The 25,000-nt window shown below is 38.3% G+C and overlaps 2 protein-coding genes and 1 long non-coding RNA gene across 3 annotated transcripts in view; 2 read left to right on the top strand and 1 right to left on the bottom strand.

The window, feature by feature from the left end:
- LOC136027181 (uncharacterized) overlaps positions 1-13,202 on the top strand; it is a 41,469-nt gene extending 28,267 nt beyond the window's left edge. The window contains exons 3-4 of the long non-coding RNA XR_010617514.1: positions 11,243-11,434; positions 12,882-13,202. This is a non-coding gene — a long non-coding RNA (uncharacterized LOC136027181). The remainder of the gene's footprint in view (positions 1-11,242; positions 11,435-12,881) is intronic.
- The window catches only part of LOC136027188 (tRNA N6-adenosine threonylcarbamoyltransferase, mitochondrial-like), a 373,253-nt gene that overhangs the window by 199,448 nt on the left and 148,805 nt on the right, over positions 1-25,000 (bottom strand). The window lies entirely within an intron of this gene.
- Positions 18,433-25,000, top strand: part of LOC136027180 (nitric oxide synthase 1-like) — a 29,853-nt gene continuing 23,285 nt past the window's right edge. Inside the window, exon 1 of the mRNA XM_065704187.1 lies at positions 18,433-18,494. The gene's annotated coding sequence lies outside the window, so the exon portion shown is untranslated. The remainder of the gene's footprint in view (positions 18,495-25,000) is intronic.

Genomic DNA, 25,000 nt, shown 5'->3' with positions numbered 1-25,000 from the left:
CACACAGACAGACACACACACACACAGACAGACACACACACACACACACAGACACACACACACACAGACAGACACACACACACACACACACACACAGACAGACACACACACACACACAGACAGACACACACACACACAGACAGACACACACACACACAGACAGACACACACAGACAGACACACACACACACAGACAGACACACACACACACAGACAGACACACACACACACAGACAGACACACACACAGACAGACACACACACACACAGACAGACACACACACACACAGACAGACACACACACAGACAGACACACACACAGACAGACACACACACACAGACAGACACACACACACAGACAGACACACACACACACACACAGACAGACACACACAAACACAGACAGACACACACACACACACAGACAGACACACACACACAGACAGACACACACACACACAGACAGACACACACACACACAGACAGACACACACACACACACAGACAGACACACACACACACACACACACACACACAGACAGACACACACACACACAGACAGACACACACACACACACACAGACAGACACACACACACACAGACAGACACACACACACAGACAGACACACACACACACACAGACAGACACACACACACACAGACAGACACACACACACACAGACAGACACACACACACACAGACAGACACACACACACACAGACAGACACACACACAGACAGACAGACACACACACAGACAGACACACACACACACAGACAGACACACACACACACACAGACAGACACACACACACACAGACAGACACACACACAGACAGACACACACACACACACAGACAGACACACACACACACAGACACACACACACACAGACAGACACACACACACACAGACAGACACACACACACACAGACAGACACACACACACACAGACAGACACACACACACACAGACAGACACACACACACACAGACAGACACACACACAGACAGACACACACACACAGACAGACACACACACACACACACAGACAGACAGACACACACACACACAGACAGACACACACACACACAGACAGACACACACACACACAGACAGACACACACATACACAGACAGACACACACACACACAGACACACACACACACAGACAGACACACACACACATAGACAGACACACACACACACAGAGACAGACACACACACACAGAGACAGACACACACACACACAGAGACAGACACACACACAGAAAGACAGACACACACACACAGAGACAGACACACACACACAGAGACAGACACACACACACAGAGACAGACACACAACACACAGAGACAGACACAAACACACAGAGACAGACACACACACACACAGAGACAGACACACACACACACACAGAGACAGACACACACACACACAGAGACAGACACACACACACACAGAGACAGACACAACACACACAGAGACAGACACACACACACAGAGACAGACACACACACACACACACAGAGACAGACACACACACACACAGAGACAGACACACACACACACAGAGACAGACACACACACACACAGAGACAGACACACACACACACACACAGAGACAGACACAAACACACAGAGACAGACACACACACACAGAGACAGACACACACACACAGAGACAGACACACACACACAGAGACAGACACACACACACAGAGACAGACACACACACACAGAGACAGACACACACACACAGAGACAGACACACACACACAGAGACAGACACACACACACAGAGACAGACACACACACACAGAGACAGACACACACACACACAGACAGACACACACACACAGAGACAGACACACACACACAGAGACAGACACACACACACAGAGACAGACACACACACACAGAGACAGACACACACACAGAGACAGACACACACACACAGACAGACACACACACACAGAGACAGACACACACACACAGAGACAGACACACACACACAGAGACAGACACACACACACAGAGACAGACACACACACACAGAGACAGACACACACACGCAGAGACAGACACACACACACAGAGACAGACACACACACACAGAGACAGACACACACACACAGAGACAGACACACACACACAGAGACAGACACACACACACAGAGACAGACACACACACACAGAGACAGACACACACACACAGAGACAGACACACACACACAGAGACAGACACACACACACAGAGACAGACACACACACACAGAGACAGACACACACACACAGAGACAGACACACACACACACAGACAGACACACACACACAGCGACAGACACACACACACAGAGACAGACACACACACACAGAGACAGACACACACACACAGAGACAGACACACACACACAGAGACAGACACACACACACAGAGACAGACACACACACACAGAGACAGACACACACACACACAGAGACAGACACACACACACAGAGACAGACACACACACACAGACAGACACACACACACAGAGACAGACACACACACAGAGAGACAGACACACACACACACACAGAGACAGACACACACACACAGAGACAGACACACACACACAGAGAGACAGACACACACACACAGAGACAGACACACACACACACAGAGACAGACACACACACACACAGAGACAGACACACACACACACACACAGAGACAGACACACACACACAGACACACACACACACAGACAGACACACACACACACAGACAGACACACACACACACAGACACACACACACACACAGACAGACACACACACACACACAGACAGACACACACACACAGACAGACACACACACAGACAGACACACACACACACAGACAGACACACACACACACAGACAGACACACACACACACACACACACACACAGACACACAGACAGACACACACACACACACACAGACAGACACACACACACACAGACAGACACACACACACACAGACAGACACACACACACACAGACAGACACACACACACACAGACAGACACACACACAGACAGACAGACACACACACACACAGACAGACACACACACACAGACAGACACACACACACACACAGACACACACACACACACACACACACACACACACACACACACAGACAGACACACACACACACAGACAGACACACACACACACAGACAGACACACACACACACACAGACAGACACACACACACACACACAGACAGACACACACACACACAGACAGACACACACACACACAGACAGACACACACACACACACACACAGACAGACACACACACACACACACAGACAGACACACACACACAGACAGACACACACACACAGACAGACAGACACACACAAACACAGACAGACACACACAAACACAGACAGACACACACACACACACACACAGACAGACACACACACACACAGACAGACACACACACACACAGACAGACACACACACACACAGACAGACACACACACACACAGACAGACACACACACACACAGACAGACACACACACACACAGACAGACACACACACACACACACAGACAGACACACACACACACACACAGACAGACACACACACAGACAGACACACACACACACAGACAGACACACACACACACACACACACACACACACACAGACACACACACACACACACAGACAGACACACACACACACAGACAGACCACACACACACACAGACAGACACACACACACACACAGACAGACACACACACACACAGACAGACACACACACACACAGACAGACACACACACACACAGACAGACACACACACACACAGACAGACACACACACGCACACAGACAGACACACACACACACACAGACAGACACACACACACACACACAGACAGACACACACACACAGACAGACACACACACACACAGACAGACACACACACACACACAGACAGACACACACACACACACAGACAGACACACACACACAGACAGACACACACACACACACAGACAGACACACACACACACACACACACACAGACCGACACACACACACACAGACAGACACACACACACACAGACAGACACACACACACACAGACAGACACACACACACACAGACAGACACACACACACACAGACAGACACACACACACACACACACAGACAGACACACACACACACAGACAGACACACACACACACAGACAGACACACACACACACACAGACAGACACACACACACACACAGAGACAGACACACACACACACACAGAGACAGACACACACACACACACACACAGACAGACACACACACACACAGACAGACACACACACACACACACAGACACACACACACACAGACAGACACACACACACACACACACACACAGACAGACACACACACACACACAGACAGACACACACACACACAGACAGACACACACACACACAGACAGACACACACAGACAGACACACACACACACAGACAGACACACACACACACAGACAGACACACACACACACAGACAGACACACACACACACAGACAGACACACACACACACACAGACAGACACACACACACACAGACAGACACACACACAGACAGACACACACACAGACAGACACACACACACAGACAGACACACACACACAGACAGACACACACACACACACACAGACAGACACACACAAACACAGACAGACACACACACACACACAGACAGACACACACACACAGACAGACACACACACACACAGACCGACACACACACACACAGACAGACACACACACACACACAGACAGACACACACACACACACACACACACACACACAGACAGACACACACACACACAGACAGACACACACACACACACACAGACAGACACACACACACACAGACAGACACACACACACAGACAGACACACACACACACACACAGACAGACACTCACACGCACACACAGACAGACACACACACACACAGACAGACACACACACACACAGACAGACACACACACACACAGACAGACACACACACAGACAGACAGACACACACACAGACAGACACACACACACACAGACAGACACACACACACACACAGACAGACACACACACACACAGACAGACACACACACAGACAGACACACACACACACACAGACAGACACACACACACACACACACACACACACAGACAGACACACACACACACAGACAGACACACACACACACAGACAGACACACACACACACAGACAGACACACACACACACAGATAGACACACACACACACAGACAGACACACACACAGACAGACACACACACAGACAGACACACACACACACACACAGACAGACAGACACACACACACACAGACAGACACACACACACACAGACAGACACACACACACACAGACAGACACACACATACACAGACAGACACACACACACACAGACACACACACACACAGACAGACACACACACACATAGACAGACACACACACACACAGAGACAGACACACACACACAGAGACAGACACACACACACACAGAGACAGACACACACACAGAAAGACAGACACACACACACAGAGACAGACACACACACACAGAGACAGACACACACACACAGAGACAGACACAAACACACAGAGACAGACACAAACACACAGAGACAGACACACACACACACAGAGACAGACACACACACACACACAGAGACAGACACACACACACACAGAGACAGACACACACACACACAGAGACAGACACAACACACACAGAGACAGACACACACACACACAGAGACAGACACACACACACACACACAGAGACAGACACACACACACACAGAGACAGACACACACACACACAGAGACAGACACACACACACACAGAGACAGACACACACACACACACACAGAGACAGACACAAACACACAGAGACAGACACACACACACAGAGACAGACACACACACACAGAGACAGACACACACACACAGAGACAGACACACACACATAGAGACAGACACACACACACAGAGACAGACACACACACACAGAGACAGACTCACACACACAGAGACAGACACACACACACAGAGACAGACACACACACACAGAGACAGACACACACACACAGAGACAGACACACACACACAGAGACAGACACACACACACAGAGACAGACACACACACACAGAGACAGACACACACACACAGAGACAGACACACACACACAGAGACAGACACACACACACAGAGACAGACACACACACACAGAGACAGACACACACACACAGAGACAGACACACACACACAGAGACAGACACACACACACAGAGACAGACACACACACACAGAGACAGACACACACACGCAGAGACAGACACACACACACAGAGACAGACACACACACACAGAGACAGACACACACACACAGAGACAGACACACACACACAGAGACAGACACACACACACAGAGACAGACACACACACACAGAGACAGACACACACACACAGAGACAGACACACACACACAGAGACAGACACACACACACAGAGACAGACACACACACACAGAGACAGACACACACACACAGAGACAGACACACACACACACAGACAGACACACACACACAGAGACAGACACACACACACAGAGACAGACACACACACACAGAGACAGACACACACACACAGAGACAGACACACCACACACAGAGACAGACACACACACACAGAGACAGACACACACACACAGAGACAGACACACACACACAGAGACAGACACACACACACAGAGACAGACACACACACACAGAGACAGACACACACACACAGAGACAGACACACACACACAGAGACAGACACACACACACAGAGACAGACACACACACACAGAGACAGACACACACACACACAGAGAGACAGACACACACACACAGAGACAGACACACACACACACAGAGACAGACACACACACACACACAGAGACAGACACACACACACACACACAGAGACAGACACACACACACACAGAGACAGACACACACACACACAGAGACAGACACACACACACACACAGAGACAGACACACACACACAGAGACAGACACACACACACAGAGACAGACACACACGCACACAGAGACAGACACACACACACAGAGAGACAGACACACACACACACACAGAGAGACAGACACACACACACACACACAGAGACAGACACACACACACAGAGACAGACACACACACAGAGACAGACACACACACAGAGACAGACACACACACACAGACAGACACACACACACAGACAGACACACACACAGACAGACACACACACACAGACAGACACACACACACAGACAGACACACACACACAGACAGACACACACACACAGACAGACACACACACACAGACAGACACACACACACAGACAGACACACACACACACAGACAGACACACACACACACACAGACAGACACACACACACACACACACAGACAGACACACACACACACACAGACAGACACACACACACACACAGACAGACACACACAGACAGACACACACACACACAGACAGACACACACACACACAGACAGACACACACACACACAGACAGACAGACACACACACAGACAGACACACACACACAGACAGACACACACACACAGACAGACAGACACACACAGACAGACAGACACACACACACAGACAGACACACACACACAGACAGACACACACACACACGACAGACAGACACACACACACAGACAGACACACACACACAGACAGACACACACACACAGACAAACACACACACACAGACAGACACACACACACAGACAGACACACACACACAGACAGACACACACACACAGACAGACACACACACACAGACAGACACACACACACAGACAGACACACACACACAGACAGACACATACACACACACAGACAGACACACACACACACAGACAGACACACACACACAGACAGACACACACACACACACAGACACACACACACACACACAGACACACACAGAAACACACACAGACACTCACACAGACGCACACACAGACACACACACACACACACACACACACACTATTTCTGATAGAATATACTATTTCTGATAGAATTGTTCTGATAGAAATTTTATCATGGGGATGGGGAGGGAGATGCTTTACAAAAGAGCTATAGTTCAGGAGATAAGGTTTTTTTTTCACTTCTGTATTTGTAATTCCAGTTTTCGAGTCAGAGGAAAAGATAGCTTCTTTGTTTGCATTTTTATTACTAGTTTACGACTTAGAAAAATGTCTCGGAGGGACGAGATTCAAGCCCAATTTTCCCCTCCTGGACAGTTCAGTTTAAATATATAAAAGATTACGATAATGGGATAGATGGTAGAGAGTTTTCTGGATCACTCGAATTTGAAAAATGATAAATTTCCTATACAAGTCCATTAATTTAAGAAATAAACCTTATGTAGAAAAACTTTGCAGATGGATCAAGTTTTCCTCATTTGCTTTAGACTATAATATATTTTTTGTCATTTTTTAAGGATTACAACTGAGCGGCAAAAAATAAAACAATTTAGAAAAAAAATTGAACGTTATTAAATTCCAATTAATTGTACAAATAACTCCATAATTTTGTAGTAGTTTGGTTTCTTTATTTATATTAAAGGGATTTTGTCACTTCAGATCGATTTTTAGGGAATTTGAAGAAATGGGGATGTAGCACCTATTTGTTGACTATATAACGTTGATTTTCGTATTCAGCATGATCGATTGCATCAGATTACATTCTTAAACTATCTCCTGCTTGGTGATCACCAAATACCTTAAATATCAACATTTATCTCGTCTGGTTCCCTAACTATGGTTAGAAGGCTATGCATAAACTGATGATCTGTGTACTTACTTAGGGTGGTGAAGTGGCACTTTTAGAAATATATCTTTAGGAATATTAAGAAATGTTCATTTCCATCACCTCCCTGAACTATAAGGAGTAATATATCTTGTACTGTCCAGTTCCCAACACAACCAAGCTTTTGAGCAGCCTAAAAATCGAAGAAACAAAAACTATTCAAAATGAAAAACCTTAAAAGTTAAATATGACCAAGCACTGACCTTAAGCAGTAAAGTATGAAAACGGATGAATTTACAGAACGAAAAGCGCGTGATTGCAAAAAAGTGAATTGTATCAAGTTGAAAACAAACGGAACTGCTAAGAAGCATAAAAATAGTTCATAACATAGCAGTACTAAAAAACCACTATTCTACACCTCTGTTTAGCAGAATTTTCTTCTTGAAAATTAGTGTTTATGGTGTTGTTGATGCTTCGACAACGCTTATTGTATACCTTTGCAGCGTACCCCCCCCCCCACCACCAACAAACAAAAACAGATAACAATCTATTTATAGTTTTGCAAACATTGGTAACTTGGGGTTGGTTTAGTAGGTACAATGTATTTAGTTGTATTTACACAAAATATCATACAAACGGATCAGCCAAACAAGATACTGTGATTGTGGTTGTGCTACAGTGCTGCCCCAGAATCAAAAACTGAAATTGATATAAACTAGGACTATGTTTCGCCAAAGATCTTGTTCCATTCTCAAATAATTAGCATTTTTCTGCCAATTCACGCCATTGTTCCTGGTAAAATCACCAATGACAAGATCACTAAAATCCAAAGTGTTGAGCGTTCATGAAACTTCACAACTACTCAAAGACAACTTTTATGTAATGGTTACCTCACGCTATTAGTTTTAGTCTTTCAAGTTTTTTTTTTTTTCTGAAACAGCCATTTAACAGTGAAATTGTGAAAGAATCGGGTTTTTTCTTCAAATTTGGTTTTTATTCTTTGCAGTTGTAGTTGGAGCTATGTACTGATAGCTTTTGTTCTTTTAGAGGGAGGGTATTTACCCTCTCAACTTTTCCCCCTTTCCAAATTCTAAAATCTTTCTTAACATTTTTGGTATTTTCTCTAGCCTAATTCATAATTCTTGGTTTGCATAATTTTTTCTTACTGTAAAGTAGAGCCTATTGTAGGTCCGTTTGCATATTTAAATACATATTTTATTATTTAAAAACAAAATATATTTTTAGTCACGTATTTGGAAATGCCATTTAAACATGTTTATGACCAAGTATTTTGTAGTTTTATCTAAATAATATGGCCTTGGCACAGGTACGTTCACAGAAACTGTTTTGACTTAAAGATGGGTAAAAAAAAATCTATTTCCAATTTCTAAAATATTTCTTCATTATTTTTGTTTAAACATTTTTTATATTTTCTCTAGCCTAATTCATAATTCTTGGTTTGCATAATTTTTTCTACAGTAAAGTAGAGCCTAAATAAAACTCATGTGATTACCCTACAAAAAAATTCTTCTGGTACTATCTTTAGCGCTTTTTTGCTCTAGTGTAGGTCTATTTGTTTTTTTAAATACATATTTTATTATTTAAATGCAAAATACATGTTTACGACCAGGTATTTTGTAGTTTTATCTAAATAATCTGGTCTTGGTACAGGTACGTTCATAGAAATTATTTTGAGATGGATAAAAAAAATGAATTTAATGGAAAACGTTGGATAATAGATTCGATAGTGGACATAAAAATGTTTTAGGGGGAAGGGCGTTCTCAAAGGCCTCTTCCCCGAGTTTTTGCCTGTTTAGAACTTTACTTAATTTTACTTTCTTTGACTTCTTGCTTTTATGGGGGTGTCAAGTATATCAAATACCGTGATTAGGCGTGATTGTTTAGCAAAGTTTGAACGCATAACTTTCAAGTATATCCCTTTACCCTATAAGCATGCTTGATGATGCGGAGAGCCGAATCAAATTGAATGATTAGGTATAATTAAAACTAAAAGTTTTTTGTATAAAGTATGTGAAATAAATTTTGTTTTCTTAAATTAAAAGAATTTTATCTGAAAAAAATTAAGAGTCAGCTCGAAAAATAACGAAAAATAATAGTTGGTTCGTAGTAGTCAGACTTTGAATATAGGTAATAATCAGTTTGTTAGGATTCCGAAGGCACATGCATGTCTAATGGAAAGAAGTTATCGTTACTAGTTTTTGACTCTTCTTTTGTTTATGTGCTGTTTTTCCCTTAAAGTAAAAATTAATGTAGATGGAGCCGTGTTTGGATTTAGTAATAATTTCTTTCCAGGGACTTGTGCAGATGGTGATCAGTGACAATGCCTTTCGTATGTATGAATCGTTATATCTTCAAAATGGTCATATTTACATTTGCGGAGATTTTCAGCTGGTCAGATATGTGAGACGCATTCTAAGATTAATATTTGAAGAATATGGAAATCTCAATGAAGATGAAGTCAAGTTGGCTTTACAAGACCTCGAAGTAAGTTTCAGTGTCATATAAAATTTTAATATTATCTTTCATAATGCAAAATTCTCTTTCATAAAGCATAAGATCATGTTTCATATTGCCTTTTGTGCATGAGTGAGCATGAGATATTACTTTGGCTTTTATTGCCACCTTCTTGCAATTCCTGGCATATCAGTAATAGAGGCTTACTATCAAAAACTGCTTAATAATTTTTAATGTTTCTAATAGAATCTTACTTGTTGAAAAGTATTCAAATACTCTTACACGTCAGTTTATTTGCAAATCATATTTTTAAGCTTAATTCTCCGTGAGGAAAGGCCGGGTATAAAAGACTGGAACTCCTTTGATGTTGTGATATGGTTTAGTGCCATACACTCTGTCATAAGTTCCTACCTCCATCCTTGAAAGGGAACCTCGCCTATGTGTCCTCATATTGATGTTGAAGTAGACTTTTCATGAGGTTGCTTAACTAGAATGGGGACTGCAAACGTGGCTTCAGGGTGACATTGAGGAGTTGTATCCCCTCAAAAATATAATAGCCTAGTAAACAACACAGCTTTGCACTGAATTTAATAGTTTCCCTGTTAACACAGGACCAAAGTTTTGACGCAATATGGCTGATGTTTTAGTGAGAGGGTACCATATTATTACTTTTACTTCTCTCTGAGTGGTGAAACGATGCTCTAGATCCCAAGATCTAGGATAAGGTCCTAGATCCTAAGACTAAAATTTCCAGGATTCAAGACAAGCTATTTATCAAGACGGCATCCAGAATTTTTCCACTTTCTATGTATCTTTACATCTAGGAACAGTAAATTTAACTGTAAATTTAATTGTATCTTTATGAAATCGTAATATTAGTATTTATAAAAGATAGATTTCTGGTCCTTTATCTCAGTACTGCTTGGTAGTTAAAATCATATTTTTGTTAGTTAGATTTCGAATTAGATAGATTATTGTTTGTTTGAAGATTATATTTGAATTGCAGTTAGATATGAAATCTTTATTGAAACAAGTTTTCATTCAAGTACTAAATTTGTTGGTATGGGCAAATACATATTTTTAAATGAATTTAAAATAAAATGCATTCAAAGAATATAACTAACTAATATCCTATAGGAACAATCCTACTAGAAACTTGTTTGGTGATTTTAGCATAAAAGTAATGTATTTTTGATATATTATACAATTCACTTAAATAATCTTTTTTTTTTTTTTTTTTTTTGACAAGGTTGCTGTTTAAAATGTAAGATATGTAACAATGATAAATAATTTGCTTCTAACCCATATCATATGCGAAAAGGACAGTTGCGAAGTATAACAAAATAAGAAGAGAATATACTGCAATACATTTTTAAATGAAAACTTAAAACTTTGTGTTATCAGGGAAATAATATCTATTTTAATGATGTTTGAGAATATAGTTGCTGTGTTTCTAATTAACTGTGTATTGTTTTAGGATAGTGGCCGTTTTCATAATAGGCCGGAACCATCATCATGATGATGATCCATGTTTGGTTGATGACATTTTCGGTAGAATTGTTGGCTCATGAATTACTCACTTGTAATATAAAAGAAAAGCTCGTTGAATGAAGGATAATACAGTCTGATTCAGCTGTTAGTTAAATGTGCTACAAACATTGGTTTGATTTAAATTAGTTTGAGTGAAAGTGAATGTAAACTAATGAAAGTGCTGTTGTGCACAGTCATTTGGAAATAATTTGTTGTTAAACGCATTATATATCTTTGATCTTGATAAAAATATAAGACTTGCCATAAGTGTTCCGAGTTTTCATGTATTTTTGCTATGCTTGAGTGATTCAGTTGATTAGATCTGATTTCTCTTCGCCAAAGATGCTAGACGGGATTTAGATGCGTGCCTATTTTTTTATTTAAGTTTAACTATCGTCTGGTCTTGGCATGTTTTAGATTTCTGTTGATGCACCATTCTGGTATTCGAAATTTAGTTTCGCTATTGGAACTTTTCTTTTTGAAAGCAAAGTAAGAGTACAGCATGTCCATTTTCTTTAGCTCTTGAATTAGACGTTGATTCTGTTTTGGAGCAACGCTGCAGCTTATTTTCTTTTCTTTCTTTTTTTTTTTATCTGTGGTCTGCAGCAGTGCATTTAAACCTTGCACTTTAAGGGGAATTTCAGAAAGCATTCGACCTCATAACTCATTTTTTTTTGTGGCCAGGAACATGGAAGTTATGGGTGTCAGTAACGCTGTCTAGCTCATGTTCTTTTTTCTTTCTTTTTTTTCTGAAAAGCGAACGCAGTGCGTACACCCATTGAATAAAGGGGACATTACCTCAGAATGACAAACATAACATGCCCATTCCTACAAGGAGCCGAAAATACCGGCTCTGTCTTCATATGCATGATCAAATTTGTGCTAGCAAATTTTCATGAACGATTCAAATTTGCAGATGAACTCTGTTTTAGTTTTTAATTTTTAGTAGTTAAACAAGTGATAGAATAGCAGTTCAGAGATAACCTCCTAGACTCCTTTTTTTATGATTATACTGAATATAGATTTACTCTCAATAGCTCCCAGTTAAATATCCTTACGTTTTGTGCCTTGAAAGAAGCCTTCGAGAATCCCCTCTCCTCTCAGCACCATTTCTAGCTGTTTTGTCCTACAAAATCCTTTGGAGGAGTTTCGCTTATGTCTGATTGTACGTTTACCGAGTATGTTGATAAGTTTGTAAAAGCTGGCAGCACATCAATCCAAACTCGAAGTGTCGAGTACATATATAACTAATTAAAAACTGCACTCAAATACGCTGTACCTTTTTTCGAGTCTTATTCGACCAGAAAACCAGCTGCCTAAGTGGCAAAACCGAAGCTATTCAGAACTGTTTTGACTATTTCATTCGATTCATTTAAAGATAGAAAAAAAACATCACATTAATCCCCAACGAGGAGAAGAGCTAGTAAAGTTGGGCCATACACATAGTGTGACGTGTATAGGAAATCCTACATCTTGTCATAATAATAGCAAAAATGCTACAAGAAAGATTCAACAACAGAACATAAAAAGCAAAACAACTGAAGAAATGCTGGGCAGAAAGGGCATGGGAGGTCTTCCCAACAGGGAGACACAAAAGTAAACAGAAACGCAAAGAAAAATGTAATATATTTTCGTATTCGTTCATTATTGGTCAATATTCAGTATTTCCATCTTTACAGAAAATCTGGATGAGCCAATTGAAGGTTTGGTATACAGCTTATATTTTTGGGAAATTAAAGGAACTTGGTACCTTATTGAAGACCTTGACCTTTCTGAACTTAGAAAATGAATTCGGCACGTTTCAAAATACCGACAAGCCGAATGAGGGGGTTAAATCAGCAGAGATTATTTCATAGAAATAATTCTGAAAATTTTGTATTTGAAAAGACACATGAACTTGTGCTCTTCCACATGGCTGAATTACCTTCTTCTAGTAACATAGGCGAAACGCTTTAGTTTGACTTTTCCAAAGGCATATCATTGTCTGATAATGAGTGACCAAAATGAAAAGGAAGTTTTGACAAAGATATGTTGCAGCTTTAGGGAGAAAAAGTATTATTTCAGCCAAATTTGGAGTGAAGTAGGACTTAGAATGAAGATATGAATGCCATGTAATCAGTTAAAACGTCTTTTTACAGAACATATTTGGATACTGTCAAAAAATAATGTTTGCCCTTCTTGAAGATCAGCAATTGAAAACTTTTTTATTGGATCTATGTTGAAGTCATCTAAATGCTTTCTACGAAACTATTTACGTAATATTTCGGAATAATAAAGGAAAATATTACCATGTTTTGACAACTGCCTGTTATAATTCTTATTAGTGTAGCATAAACGATTTGAGGTACAATTTATCTTCAGGAGATTAATATTTAGGCGTTTTTTATAATAATAATTTAGGTTAAAAATTTAGATTAATATTTAGGTGTTTTCCATATTCTTTTCTTTTATAACAAACCTATTACTATCCATCAAAATCCAGACCAGACAAAGAAAATTGACAAATATCATTTGCCCCTGTGAGATGTAATACTATCACAATCGCACTTACCATTTCACGATGTGTAACAAACTTGAAACGACATAAAGAATTTTTTTCGGGCCTGGGCTATTATTCAGTTAAAAATTTCAAATGACTTGCTCAGCTGGACTTTGGATTCGGGGCTTTTGAAGGAAGGGACAGGATGTGAGCCATAAGAATGGAGTGGACTGGAACTTCATTATGTTGGAAATCTAATTTTTTAATTTTTTTCTCTTTCCGACTTTTTTTTTTACTTTTGAAAGATGAAGCATAGCCAATCTTATATGTGTTTTGTCTCACTGTACACTGTTGTTTTGTGTATAGGGTAAAGGGTAAGAATTGGGCCTCTTGAGAAGCCAACATGCTAGAACAAATCCTTGCACATTTTTATATTGCTAATATTTTGCTTACTCCCATGGTTTGGTTTGCATTTTGACAACTCAACCCTGTACCCCTTTTAATGGTCTTTTATAGCCCTAGGCTATACAAAAAAAAATGACCAAAAAATAAGGAGCTCTTACTTTATATTATATATCAAGTACTGATGAATCACATTCCCTTGTTTTCCCCCATTTTTATCGATTTCCAAAATAGCTGTCATCGTTTATCACGTTACTTCTCTCTACTCAGCCTATGACTATATAATAGCAGGCTATGGTATTTCTTGGCATGTTTTTGAAAGGCCCTGGCGTGTTTTTTGTTTCATATACGGCAACACTGCAGTGCTTCCACTTTCCTCGATTTTCAGGCATTTCCCCAAAAATCAAGAAAAATCGTCAAAAAAATTACGTTCCCCGAATTTCTTTCTTCTCCCTTGACCTACCCAAAAATGGAGTTAGTGAAAGGCTCATTGTTCGTTCTACTACTTTAATACTGTTTTACACCTTTATACTATGGTACACTGGCGAACATATGATATTGAAAGCTCCATTTTGCAAGCCAAAATGGGAATACAACAATTGGATGCGGATTCCTCCTCTCTTATTGTGAATTTAGGAATGGCAAAAAAATTTTCTTATGTTAAGGCTGATGCAACTGACGAAGAAGAAGCTACGATTATCTCTAGACTTCCAATTTAATAGTAAGCCAATTTTGTCAAACTCTTCTAATTATTCTAGCTGTTTATCGTTTTTAAATCGCTCATTCCTATTTTGATTTCGGAACACCAAAAACAAAATACTTTGAATTGATTTTCATTGCTTTATTTCGTGTGATAATAGACCAAATATCTGATGATTTTTTCGCTATTCGGCATTTAAGGTTCTATGTAAATAAGGCAGTCATCAGATAGTTCATGGTAAGAGACTGTAACTAAGAGTCAATGTGGCTCAATAGCAGTGGCGGATCCAGGGGAAGGGGGTGTGTGCCCCCTGAATAGGTGGCGGATTTGTGGTTGGAAACGTTTGCTCTGGTTTGGGTTGGGACGAAAGTTATTTTTTGTAATTGGTTTTTAATTATTAAGACTGTTTCTTTCTGCAAACAAGTTTGAAAAAAGGTTTTAGTCACTTTGTGCAGTGTTTGTTAGATTTTACTAACATTGCTTACAATCAAAAAGTGTTTCATTAAATTTAGGTTTATCAAGGGAATCTCTCCCTATTACCACAAAAGCCAACTGGGAGGCGGAAATCTTCATTTCGTAATAACAACGTAGTGAAATTTAAAATCCAAAATCTTTGGGCTAAGAAAAATCTTAAGTATTTAAGAAAAATACTTAAAACTAAATATATGAGTCAAAATACTCCTTACAAGATCGGAGTAATCATTTAAGAAAAATACATTTTCGTTTAAAGGAAGGCAAATAATTATGTGTTTATTTTTTATCTAGCTGGTATAGATATCTAGCTGGTATAGATGGATCTCTGAGTTCTCATTTTGAATCAGAAGAATGGTTTTTCGGACATTTACTTTTAAAATGTTGATAGAAACTGGAAATTCATACAACTTGAGTTAACCACGGAAATGGAATGCAACTAGAATTTTACTTCAGGATTTCAAACTTTCTCAATACCAACCAACCACAAAATTATTATTTTATTCTTGCTTAAGGGTTTCATATATTTGTCCATAAAATTGTCTAAACTGCTATATATACTGCTGAGGATTTTTATACTTACTTTGATACGTTCCATCCAATCATATTTCCACGATTAGTTGTTTATAAATCAAAATTTCTACAGGATAATTCTTTTACTTAATGCTAAATCTGAGTCAAATTTCAAATTTTTATACTTGTACTTAACAGATGTGTCTAACAATTAAAATTAACAATTAAAACAATTAAATTCTAACAATTAAAAAAGAAACAATTAGAAATCTACCACAGCTTGAAACCCTGAGAATTTTGATCACCAATCTATACTTATAAAATATGAAAACAACAGACACATAAATATTTCTTTTTTTAGGAGTATTTTGACTCATATACTAAGTTGAAAGAAAATACCTACATGTATCTTTATTAGAGTTCATATTTTTCTGACGATTTTAGTCTTTATTCAAATATTTTTGGATGAATAGAGGAGGAAATACTAACGAAGAGCTTTAAACTAAAATAACTCTAGATTGACAGGTCTAGCCCTTGCAAACATTCACATAAATATTGAGATAGACATCGACCTTGTAATAAATAAATATGGTGGGAGTAGAAATTGAGAAATAGACCTTTTCTTGTAAAAATGGGAATTATGTAATTTAAGCGAAGTATATCGAACTTTAAAACATGGAAAATACAGTATGTTGTTAAAAAAAGTAAAATTTTGATTAGTAAATTTTTGAGATTTCGTCAAAGTTGACACTGTTTTTTGAAACACTATTTTTAAAAAGAAACAGTGATTAGTGAATGCTTTGTTGCCTCTACTTAAAACCCTCGTTTAAAATGTTTTCTATGCATTTTGGGAGTTTTTTAAACTTGTTCCCGAATTGGGAGATTCGAGAGTTGAAATGTTGCAACACTGGTTCGAAATAGAAAAGAACAGAATATTAGAAGAAAGGATTAAAAATTTTATTGAAATTTATCCACAGGCCTATTAGTTGCTAAAGGTTTGTGAGGTTTGCCTTTGTTGCTAGAAATTACATGTCTGATATAATTAGCTTTAGTAATGTGTGTTTTTGTGGTACTCTAGAGAATATGTGACATTAATATTTAGACCCATTCTTCAAATTGTGATAGCCTAGGCAAAAACTAAAATAGGCTAGCAAAACGGTTAGGCTAGAATTCTCCTCCCATAAATAGAAAAAAATTGAATCCTAAACTTTGATCTAAGATTTTAAACAGCTTTTAAAAAAGTAACAAGGTATTAAAATCCTTAGATTGCTCCAAGCTGCAATTTATGATAAACCAGCTACCAACACCCTCTCAATAGTGACTCCCCCCTCCTCAAAAAAAGAAGAAAAACAACTATCTTACTGATTTTCCTTTTGAATGGAAGTTTTTCATCATTTTCTCCCCCATGCTAAATATAGCCTAGCAGACTTTGTAGCTCAGTTTGATGAAGGCTAGCTATTGAGACAATGTACAGCCTATTTTCAATAATCTACAAATTTTGAAACGATTTTGAATATGTCTTGGTAAAATTCTAGTTTATCTCTCTTTGAAAGGGGTGAGGTTTAAAAAATGAATTTAGTTTTATGAAAATAAAACTTTGCAAAACAGATCTCCAGCTCAAATTAAGCACCAGAAAACTTTTCAGCTTTATAACTTTTCTCAATCCTAATTTGTAAAGATTCAAAAATATACAAATAGGCTAGCCTATATTTCCATAATATAGAAAAAATCTTTTTAGGCTATAAGGGTTAAAATTCTACTAAAACAACAGGGATTGTATTTTCAGAATTAAAACTAGAGAAAAGGAAATTAATAAGTGTAATCAAAAAAATTATAGTTGAGAGACTTCTTGCTATCTCAGAAAGAGGTTAGGTTAGGAAAATGAAACTTTCATTAGGGATGGGTCTACAGGCTAAAGCATATCCCCAGAAGGCATTTTAAAGTACCCACCTCCACTGCTTCTCCCCCTAGAGAGCCCTGAAATCAGCCTACATGACAGGTCTATCCCTATTGAAATTTCAACAAAACAACATTTTACCTTAATTTTTAGTGACCAGTTGCTTTTTCTCTGTCTTTAGTTCTGAAAATGCAATTCCTGTTATTTGAGTAGAATTCTGAGCCACATCAATGTTTTTTTTTCAAAATTTAGGAAATGTATTTGCATATCTTTAAAACCTTATAAATTGGGATTGAGCAAAGTTGTGAAGCTGAAGACAATTTTTGTTGTACTTCATTCAAGCAGAAGATCTATTTTGCAAGGTTTCACTTTTATAAAACACATATTTTGAAGGTCATTAAGGTCAGGGCCCTCTAGAAGGAGTGGAGGTACATACTTCAAAATACCTTCCTAAAATACTTTAGCCTGTAGACCCATCCCTGAAAGTTTCATTTTCCTAACCTAACCCCTTTCTGATATAGGATGAAGTCAACTAACTAGAGCTTTACTATAAAATTCAAATACTTGGGGAGAAGGGTTTCATGGGAACAGTGATTGGATATGGGTAAGTCAGTCCTAAGCCCAACCTGAAATGGTGGCCCAAGATGAGTGTTGAATGAAAGAGACACAAATTGTTGATCACAGAAATTAGAAGGGGTTAACATGAAACCTTGGCAATACCTTCCCATAGTGTATTCTTGGCCCTGGATTCATGACTGAAAGTTTCATTTTCCCAACTTTACCCCTTTCCAAGATAGCAAGAAGTTGTTAAACTAGAATTTTATCTTTGTTTGAAAGACATCTAATTATTATCAATTACTAGATAAAATTCTATACAGTTTTGAAGGATAGTGTAGTTTTCAATAATTTGGTTCCTTTGACAATATAAACAATCCCCTCAATAATCTAACAGTGGACAGTGTCACTTCTTTGGTCCCAGCAAACCAATTTCCTGACATGGTTGCTTTTTTAAACCTAAACAGAAAACTGGTCTGAAACAAGATGGACAACCATGTTGTAAAATTGGTTTGGATCTTTTTTCTTGGATCATGGCCATAACCTACAGTTTGTAAAACAAGTAAAAAGAAATATTATTGGATTAATTTTAATCAGGATATTGATAATGCTAAGGCTCTGTCTCAAATTTTATCATTTTCTCCTTTCCAAGCTTTTTCTTAATTTCAGTAATTTTTCACATTAAAAAAAAACAAAAAAAACTTTTTACCATTTGCCATCTTTAAGGAAAAGTTCCATTAAAACTTTTCAAACATTTTGTGGTAATGTAAGGAGCAACACAGCTCAGTTATCAAAATGCTAAAACAACATAATTTTGATACAATAGGTATATCAAAAGAATTGGTTTATCACACTGATTCTTAATGTATAAGTTTCATTAAGTTTAGTGTACCCATCAAAGGCTACAAGTCTGAGAAAATTTGTTTGATTTCCATACAAGGGGAAAAACATCCCTTAACTGTCAAAGGATTTTAATGAAAATCAGACCACCTTTCCAGGGATGTCTCAAACTCCTATCTGCAAAAATGTGGAATTTTGCATTGTTTTTTACCAGAAGAAAGATCTTGGATGTTCTTTGTTTACATTTTTAGCCAACTTTTTATGGTTAGGTGGTGGTGAATTTTCTACATAAAGAATTTATCATTGGGAGATATCAGGGGAAGAATTTAGGGGTTAGACCTTAAATTGGACAAGTAAAAGAACACATCTGCTTTGCTGGGAAACACTACAGCAATGCTTTAAGAAATTCATAATAAATTTATTGTGATATTTACCTTGATTTATTAGCAGTCAACCTAATCTATCATACACTTAACCATCTTCTGGACCATGCCTTGGTGTTTTTTTTTGTTTTTTTTTTTGTGGATGAGAAATTCCTCCCTTGAGTGCAGAGTGCAGACAGTCTGGTATTATAATACTATTTTTTTTCTTTTTGCTAGTATTAAAGCTCATTCCAATAGGCAATGCATAGAACATCCCTCTTGCCTTTTCCCAAAAAACACCTTTCTAAGACTTTAGAATTAAGTCAGGCTCAAATGGGCTAAAATTTCAGACGTTTTCATATCAGTTCCCTAATTCAAGTGGTGAAGTTCCCCCTTCCTCCCTTTGCAGGTCTTGCAATGTTAAAAATGAAATGATTGACCATTGTTTATTTGAATGTAATATGCTAACGTCTGCTCAGTTTACCATACAATGTGAACTGTTAGAATGCTTCAAACACCACAATATCTCACTATTAGCCAAGAGTCTAGCTGACCATACCTGCACACAGAGCTCAGAAATCACTATTTATCTACTTATTACCTTAAATTGCAGCTTGGAGCAATTTAAGGATTTTTCCTTCTAGAAACTCCAGAGTATGTTCACTTGACTATGTCCATTTGGCTATATAGAGTATGTTGAATATGTTCACTTGGCTATTGGTTTGATGTTGCTGCTTCAAGTGCTTCCAGTTATACTTCTATTCTTTTGTTGACCATTTGTTGTCAAGATGGTTCTTAAAGCTGTGTGTGGTTTGGGCAGCAACAGTATATGGCAGTAATATGTTCCAGAGGTTTGGAACACAGTTGGTAAGAAAATGGGTACATTGTCCCTTTGAGGAGAAATGCCTGGATAACTGCAAGTTATGTCCCCCTGTACAAGAATCCTGAGACGAAGTGCCCTTGAATTAATGAGCTGTTGAACCAGAATGGCATCACCCTGTGTTCTTCTTTAAACCAGAGTTGGGAGTTTCAGCTTGCATACCCTTGTAGGGGAAGGGAGCTCATGCATTCCACTCACCATCTTAGTGTCTCTTCTCTGAATATCTTTTTTGAAAAGGGGGGATGCATGGACCATACATGTTTCAAGTCTTGACTGAACAAGTCCTTTATACAAAAGGTTCAGAATTTTAGGAGAACAGGAGGAAATTGTTCTTTTTATAAGCCCTAGTGATGAGCTGGCTGATGCTGCTACCTTCTTTACATGATTTCTAAATTTAAGATGATTCTCAACAATTACTCCTAGGTCACATTCTTCCAACACTGGAGAAAGGGACTGACCCTTAAGAGAGCAGGTTGTATTGATGTTCTTTTGTTCAAAGTGTAAAACACGGCATTTTGACACATTGAAAGTGACTGACCCTTAAGAGAGCAGGTTGTATTGATGTTCTTTTGTTCAAAGTGTAAAACACGGCATTTTGACACATTGAAAGTTCAGGGTCTTTCCGAAGTTGAGAAGTATCCTCAAGAGTGCTAGCAGGACCAATTACCTTGGAGTCTTCAGCATATAGCATCATCCTGCTTTTAAGCACTAGAGGAGCATTGTTTATGACAATATTGAACATGGTGGGCCAAGCACACTACCCTGTGGAACCCCACTGATAACAACATGAGAGGAGGAGAGGATAGGATTGCCATCTCCATCAAATATTCTTAGATGCTGAATACAATTCCTCAAGAAATCCATAATCCATTTAAGAATTTTTTCCTCCAAATCAGTAGATTTTAGCTTGAGCTCAAGTCTCTTATGGCAGACTTTGTCAAATGCTTTTGAAAAATCAAGAAGGATCATGTCAATAGGGATTCCCAACTCCAGTTGTTTTGTAATATAGTTTTATGACTTGAGCAGATTAGTGTCAACTGATCTGTTGCTTCAGAAACCATGTTGAGAGCTATTGAAAAGATGATTCTGATCAAGATGCTCAGTAACTGTTTCATTGATAATTAGTTATCTTTTTCAGAGGCTAGGGTAAAAAAGATCATTTTTATTTAAATCATTTAATGTTTTTAGAAAAAAAAATTCTGCAGATTGGTTTGAATAGAGATAGCACACAGAAAACAATAAGACTTTCTTTTACCTAAAATTCTGCTGCAAAAATGTTAAAATAGTTGCAATTTGGCTATTATTATTATTTATTTTCCAAGGGCTTTTTTTTATAAATAGATTTTGAATAAATCTGTATAAATAAATACAATTGTTGTTTAAAACTGGCTAATATGCAATAAAATTGAATTACAAAATATACAGAAATATAAAAAACAATACAATTATAATTGGCTGATATATATATATATATATATATATATATATATATATATATATATATATATATATATATATATATATATATATATATATATATATATATATATGTATTTGTACTATTGCTACAAATTGTATAAATAAAATATGTGAAAATCTTACATTTTCACCAGAGGATAAATAGGAACCCTATTTAGGTTTATCAAGAAAAAAACCTAATTATTTTTTTCTACTAAAATTTTTAATTCAACATCTTAAACTCCTTCTTTCTTCCTTTTTTTGTAGAAAGTCAGGTCCTTCTTACCCTTCTTTTGTATTGGGTTATCTTTGATTTATGTCTAAAAAAATGTGTTCTCTTTAACAGCTTTTTATTCAAATGTGTGTTTCAAGTGTTTTATTCTATTCCCTATTAAGCATTTTACTTATGCTTAAAAGCTTAAGGAAACTATTGTATAGGGTTTCTCTAAAAGTGTCTAACAATGCTCAACTCTTGTATAATTAATTAAGAATTGCCTAACTATAAAGAATGAAGTTTGGTAGAAAGAGAAAGTCAAGACAAACCTGGGTCCATTTAGACCACGCATTGTCCATTTTAGGCTACTTGTGAAGCATTCCACATAAAGCTACCAACAAAAGTTGTTGTTACTATTGGCACAGAATCTGTCCAAGAACCTGTTCAATCAAATATGGAATTGATTTTTGCAGATGCTCCTGGAAGACCTCACTTCACAGAGTGTAAGTCCCATATTGTCATTTTATTCTTTTAGGCTAGCTGTATTGTTCAAAGTTTTTGAATTATTTGTAAATTCCAAGGAAATGTTCCCCAACTTTTTTGTTCTTTCTTTTTATTCACTGATACTTTATTTCTCCTTGATGGAAGAAAGTTGAACAGTAGGGAAATATAATTTTCTAAAAGCCAGGATTTGGGAAGATAAACAAGGAAGAATTGTGGCTGAAGTTTCGAATCCCTATCTGTTAGAGCAGGAGTCTACAAATGCTTTTGCCAGAGGGCCATATTGTCTGTCACACAGGAGTTAGGGGGCTAACTACACACTAGAGGTTCAAATTAGAAAGATTCAAAACATAGATGTTGTTTTAATGATATATTCTTCCATTTATAATATTAATATTACGTATCATCATATATAATATTATTTAATAATACATTGATACACTCTACATGGACAACTGTATTTGTGGAAATAGTAAAATTATTTCCTGGATGTCAAAATCGTAGATATTCCTGGCTTTATGTTTCATATTCCCAATGTCAGAAGTGACCTGAGATTATCATCTGAAAAATTAGCTCTCAAAGTGCTTTTCCCATGTTTCATCCTTTAAATTGTGTGTTCACACATGTATATTGTTCCAAAGATTGAAAGGTACCATGATGCAAAGCTTTGACATTAGAAAACTCTTCCTTTGGCAAGATTGGTAAAAACTCGGAAGTCTGTCTTTGAACTTGTCCCTAAGGGGTTCATTTGCTTGTAACTTCATGGCTTCCAGTTCGATTTTATCCAAACAACT

Source organism: Artemia franciscana, chromosome 5 (genome assembly GCF_032884065.1).
Source record: "Artemia franciscana chromosome 5, ASM3288406v1, whole genome shotgun sequence".
NCBI classification, from domain to species: Eukaryota; Metazoa; Arthropoda; class Branchiopoda; order Anostraca; family Artemiidae; genus Artemia; species Artemia franciscana.
The sequence above is the reverse complement of the archived record's forward strand: the minus strand, read 5'-3'. Positions and strand labels throughout refer to the sequence as shown.